Source organism: Choloepus didactylus, chromosome 4 (genome assembly GCF_015220235.1).
Source record: "Choloepus didactylus isolate mChoDid1 chromosome 4, mChoDid1.pri, whole genome shotgun sequence".
Classification (NCBI taxonomy): domain Eukaryota; kingdom Metazoa; phylum Chordata; class Mammalia; order Pilosa; family Megalonychidae; genus Choloepus; species Choloepus didactylus.
In genome coordinates this window covers 194322415-194328270 of record NC_051310.1, presented here as the reverse complement: position 1 = coordinate 194328270, position 5856 = coordinate 194322415, and the positions used below count along the sequence as shown (strand labels likewise).

Genomic DNA, 5856 nt, shown 5'->3' with positions numbered 1-5856 from the left:
CTGATATTTTCACAAACATTGGGGACTGATGGCTTGATGTGCTGAGACCTCTGTCTTGGGGCTGGCCCTTATGAATCTTGTTGCTGCAAGGAGAGGCTAAATCCACTTATAACTGTGTCTAAGATTCTGCCTCTGAGTGCCTCTTTGTTGCTCAGATGTGGCCCTCTCTATAACTAAGTCACCTTGGCAGGTGATCTTCCTGCCCTCTCCCCTAAATGGGAACTTACTCCCAGGGGTGTAAATCTCCCTGGCAATGCAGGATATGACTCCTGGTGATGAATCTGGACCTGCCATCTTGAGACTGAGAACATCTTCTTGACCAAAGAGGGGTGTGAAATGAAATGAAATAAAGCTTCAGTGGTTGAGAGGTTTCAAATGGAGTGGAGAGGTCACTCTGGTCGACATTCTTAGGCATTATATAGATAACAATTTTTAGGTTTTAATATATTGAAATAGCTAGAAGTAAATACCTGAAACTGCCAAACTCCAACCCAGTAGCCTTGACTCTTGAAGATGATTGTATAACAATGTAGCTTTCAAGGGGTCACAGCGTGATTGTGAAAACCCTGCAGATCATACTGTCTTTATCCAGTGTATAGAGAGATGAGTAGAAAAATGGGGACAAAACCTAAATGAAAAATAGGGTGGGATGGGGGGGGTCACTTAGGTGTTCTTTTTTTATTTTTTTATTCTGATTCTAATTCTTTCTAGTGAAAGGAAAATGTCCAAAATAGATTGTGCTTATGAATGCACAGCTATAAGATCATGCTGTGAACAGTTGATTGTACACCATGTATGATTGTTTTGTATGTGACTATCTCTGAATAAAACTGAATTCTAAAGAAAAAGGATTGAGAATAGGGGAGGGCTTGTCCCAAGGAGAGAGAAGAAGGAGATGGGGTGGGTTGGGGAGTCCAGCATTGATGTCACCCATGCCTCAATCTGCAAGGTTTTCTGAGTCCCAAGCAGCAAACAAAAAGAAACATCCCAAACAGATTAATGCCCTTCTCTCCATAATGCAGAGGAGAATGGTCTTCAACAGCCTGTCCCTCCCATCATCTTAACTACATTACTGCTGATTAAAGGGCACCATGGAGATTTGCCAAGCCCCAGCCCTGAATTCAATTAGCTTAAGAACATATGTTTGAGCATGATTCGGAGGACTGGGGTGCAACTATATCTGCTCAGTGGATGGAACTGTTCAGCTTCTCCTTCTTCTCTCCTTGAATGCCAGTATCAATGTGTCTCACCGTAGCCTGTACACAAGTAACAGACACACACCCATGAATGAGATGACCACATTTTGTTCTGAGAGGGCAGTGGAGGACACCCCAGGTGGTGGTTGGGCAAATCTCTCCCTGAGTTTTCTGACTAGCCCATGATGGCACAAGGTGGCAGACCCTCATGGCTCCTGAGGGTCCCCAGCCTAGTGTTGGAATGTTGTATACCACTTCTGATGCTGCCAGGGACCCTGAAGGGTGCTAAGCTCTGAGTCCCAGCCAATGAACAGACCTACCACAGGCTCCAACTGTGCTGTGATGGCATTCTGGAATCTGGTGGACATAAAGAACCACCTAGGGGGCTTCAGAAAACGTTGAAACCTGAGTAATATCCCTCCCCAATTTGAATCAGCAGAGTCTGTATGTTTAATAAGCAGAAGACACAGGCAGTCAGCCAGAAATTGGAAGACTTGGAAGCCTTTTGTGAAGCACACCCATGCCTGATCTCACCCTTCATATTTCTCACAAATATCATGGTAGGCCAGGTCCCTGCCTGCATGGACAATGGTGGAGCTTGATGAGGTGAAAGGATTTGCCTAAGGTGATGAGGTTGTCAGTACTGGAGCTGGGGTCTGGACAAATGAGGGCTCTTTGGGGGGTAGCAGGGAAGAATTTTGGAGAAACCTGCCAGCACTGGGACCAGGGAGAGTGAGCTATTGTAGAAGAGGATGTGGGAGGAATGGGCAGAGGGGGAAGTCTTTGTCTGCCTGGGGGTCAGGGATGGCTGGGGGGCAGGGAAGCCCCACGTGGATTCTGGAAAGGCCAAGGGGCTGGGAGGGAGCCTTCCTGGCAGAAGAAGCATGCAGTGGGTGTGAAACTGAGCTGGTGGACAAAGAAATGAGTGTTGTTGGCATCTATAGCCACTCTGACTTCCTAGGCTGCTTTGAGGGTGACATGAAATTCATGTCCAATGCTTAGGATATAGTGAATGTTCAGTAAACATCAGCAGATGTTACTACCATTTGCTAATATGATTACAAAGGGCTGTCTGACTTCTGGACCCCAAAGTGCTGGGAAACTGCAGCTAAATATTGATATCTGGGTGACCATGCCCTAAATTTATGAGGGTGGATCACCCTATGCTTTGACCACTTTTAAAAACACAAGTTGGTCAGGACAACAATCTGAGAGTCCTCATGTAGGATCCTCTCTGTTCCACCCTTGAGCCACCTACAAATGATCTGGCTCCTACTTCAAAGACGATTGGGATCTATCCAAGCCCCACCTCCCTTCCAGGGCCCCACACATGGTTACCTGTTAGAACCTCCTGGCTGGTCAACCCCAGCCACCTCAATGTCTGCAGTCTGTTCTCAATGTAGTGGTCACCATGATCCTTTGTGACATCAAAAGCTCTTACCATGCCATGGCACAAAACTTGCTATTCCTGTCCCTTCCACACAGAGTAAAAACCAACACTGTGCACTGTCCTTCCAGGCCCACAGTACCTGGCCATGTCTGACCCTTTTATCTTGTCACCTGCCTTTCCCTGGCTTGCCCAGTCCAGACTCATGGTCCTGATTGCTGTTCCTCCAGCTTCCATGTTCAGCCAGAACTGGGACATGAACTGTTCTCCAGGAACATTAATTGCTTCTCCCCTCTCCTGTTCCAAGTCTCTGCCCAAATGCCATCTTTTTATTGACCATTCTAAAGACCCCTATTTAATGCTGCAGCCACCTCTATGCCTGGTCCCTTCCCAGGCACCCAGAACTTGCTGAGAAAGTGGATGCTGTCTCATTGGCTTTCTTCATTGTTCACTATCCATCTCTCCTTGCTCAAGCATCACTTCCACTTCTTCTTGTGAGTCCACTGATAATTTCACAGCAATTACAGCAGTGCTTGGCCCCAAGTATGCATACCATTAACATTTGCTGGAAGAGCAAAGGGAAAGGCAGGAGATGTTTAAAGTGCCCAGAGCTGAGCCCAATGCAAGTGCTTCTTTCCAGCAGGGTGGTGAGTCTGCATTCTGGCCTCAGTGTATACAGGACCAGGGCATGTCTCATGAAGGCACTGGAAAGGCAAGACCTGATAGCAACTGTCTAATGCCTTTTGTCTTGTTCCACTGAGTGTCACCAACAGGGGGCAATTCTGAGATTCAGGCATTCCAAAGAGCTGGCATGCCTGTGCCTGGCCAGAGGGTCAGCAGATATGTGAGGGGCAGAAAATTGGAGGACCATCTCTCAAGATCCATCACTGGGGTCTAGAGTTTGATGTGGCTTCTGTGGAGATTTACTGTACTTATGCTGGAGGCACAGGGAACACTCTCTCAGCCCCTCAAAGATGGACCTACCCAGGCCACCACCAACACTCCCCAGCACCTTATTTTGTACTCTGGCAACCTGACCAATCCAGGGATGGACACTTTGCCCAGGGGTTGCACATTCATTGGCTGCACAGGGCCAATCCCCAGACCTGATGTAAAGGGCACTGCCAAGTGTGTATCAGAAGTTCAGAGACCACTGGCAGAGAAGAGCAGGGAGAGCAAAGCAAAAGACAGGGAGAGCAAAGCTGTCCAGGGCCTCCTGGCTCTAAACCCTAGATCTCACTGCCCTACAATAGTCCACACTCCCACTTTCCACTTTTTAAAAGATGGCCATAATCTGTCACTGTTATTTCTTCCTAATAAGGACAGGCTTTTCCTCATATATGCTTGCATGCATCTCTCCATCCATCCATCCATTCTCCCACCCATCTATCCCTTCATTCATCTATCTTCCTTCTCTTCTTCCTCTTTCCATCCACACATCCCTCCTTCTATCCATCTATTGATCCTTCTTCCATCCACCCATATATCTCCCTTTCCTCCTTCACTTCCTGCAATCCATCCATCCATTTCTTCTTCCTTTCTTCCTGCTTTATTTCCAACCATCTCTCTATTCACCTATCCATCCATCAACCTCAACACCAATTCCTTGATGACTTCATCCATCCATCTCACCATCCATCCCTCCATACCTCTACCACTCCACTCACATGTTCAACCAGCTACTATTAAATATATTTGCTTGAGAGCAAGGCAGATTCAACTCTGGCCTCAGCCTTTCTGAGGAAGTGACCATCAACCCTGAACAGTGCCCAAGAGACAGCCAGGAAGGGCTGTGACCCTGAAGCAAGAGAGTTGGAAGGTGAGTCACCAGGGCAGAGAAATAAGGTGGAGACTGGGTGAAGGGAGTGTGTAGCTCATCCTCAGTTGGAGCCTCTGGGAGAAGTTTCCAAAGCAGGGGCAGAATGTGATTTGTGTCTTAGTAAAGATTCCTGTAGGCTTAGGGTGGCAGGTGGCCTGGGAGGAGGTCCCTATAGGGGGTTGTCCCATTAGAAAGTGCAGTTGTCCAATTGGCTTTGCTTGTCTTTTTTTAATATCATGAGAAGTTTAATAAAGAATTGCTTCATTGAAACAAAAAATATACACAAACTATAAGGCCCCAAGAAAATTAAATATCTAAGTCAAAGCAAACAGGTGGCAATTCAACATCCAGGGTTGATAGAATGCTTGAAGGAGACTACAACAGAGTAGACTCCCACACCAGAGAGGGTATCTTCACAGGGGTGAATGCCCCCTGCTGTAACAGTTTTTCAATTTCCCTCTTATTGAGGATCATGAGAGCACTCCACTCAAACTGATGTGTGCAATTTGATACTCTTCAGGCAGATCAACTCTCCAAATCCAGAGGATTGAAGGGAAATAATTTTTCTTTTTCTGAATAGATCTGAGGCCCAAACTGAGTTTTTGCTTTAACAGTATTCTCAGACAGGTTTTTGGCAAAGATGATTGGCTGTTGGCTGTTTCTGTTTGAGGGGTCCACTTGTCTTTGCTGACTCTTCTGCAGCTCTGTTGACAGTTCCCAATGGCTTTCTGAAATCTCTAGGTAAGGCTGGTGGGGCATCAAATATTTTGCCAACACAGAGTGTTAAAACCTGAAATCTCCCATCAAAGCCTTTGACCACATCTTTGGCCCATCCTTAGGAACAATATGGGTGGCAGGTTCTCTATTTTCCTTATCTACAAAGATCAGAGTAGCCATTCTGGATTACTCAAAGGTTCTGCCTGGCTTTCCTTGTCTTAAGAACAAGTAGGGATGAACAGCTCAGATGGCCTGGACACTGCTGAACAGGTCACTCAGAAAAGGGCAGACTTGAGCACAGACCTCAACAGGGAGGCTAGCAGTGAGTGGCACAGGTAAGGGAATACAGATTCTCCATATTTGGCAGCTGGGTTTAAGCACCATTCCCATGGAAACTGATGGGCAGACAGATAATAAAATATTGAAAAATTTGACAAAATAATTCCTTCCCCTCATTAATTTCTCTTAAACTTTCTTCCAGTAGAATGATGAGGAAAGTGTTGTTTGTGTCCAGGGCTGAGAGTGAGAAGTGTTCTTCATGTGTCTGCCATCCAGAATAGGTTGTCCCGAAATTCACAGTTTTGGGTAAATCTGCAGATAATGCAGACAGGTAAAGCCATTGTTCTGGTTTGCTATAGCTACCATTACGCAAAATATCAGAAATGGATTGGCTTTTATAAAGGGGATTTATTAGGTTACAAATTTACATTTCTAAGGTCATAAAATTCTCCAAACTT

The 5856-nt window shown here is 46.0% G+C and overlaps 1 pseudogene; it reads right to left on the bottom strand.

Moving 5' to 3' along the window:
* Positions 1-4708: 4708 nt before the first annotated feature.
* Positions 4709-5299, bottom strand: LOC119530841 (annotated as a pseudogene).
* Between the last annotated feature and the right edge of the window lie 557 nt (positions 5300-5856).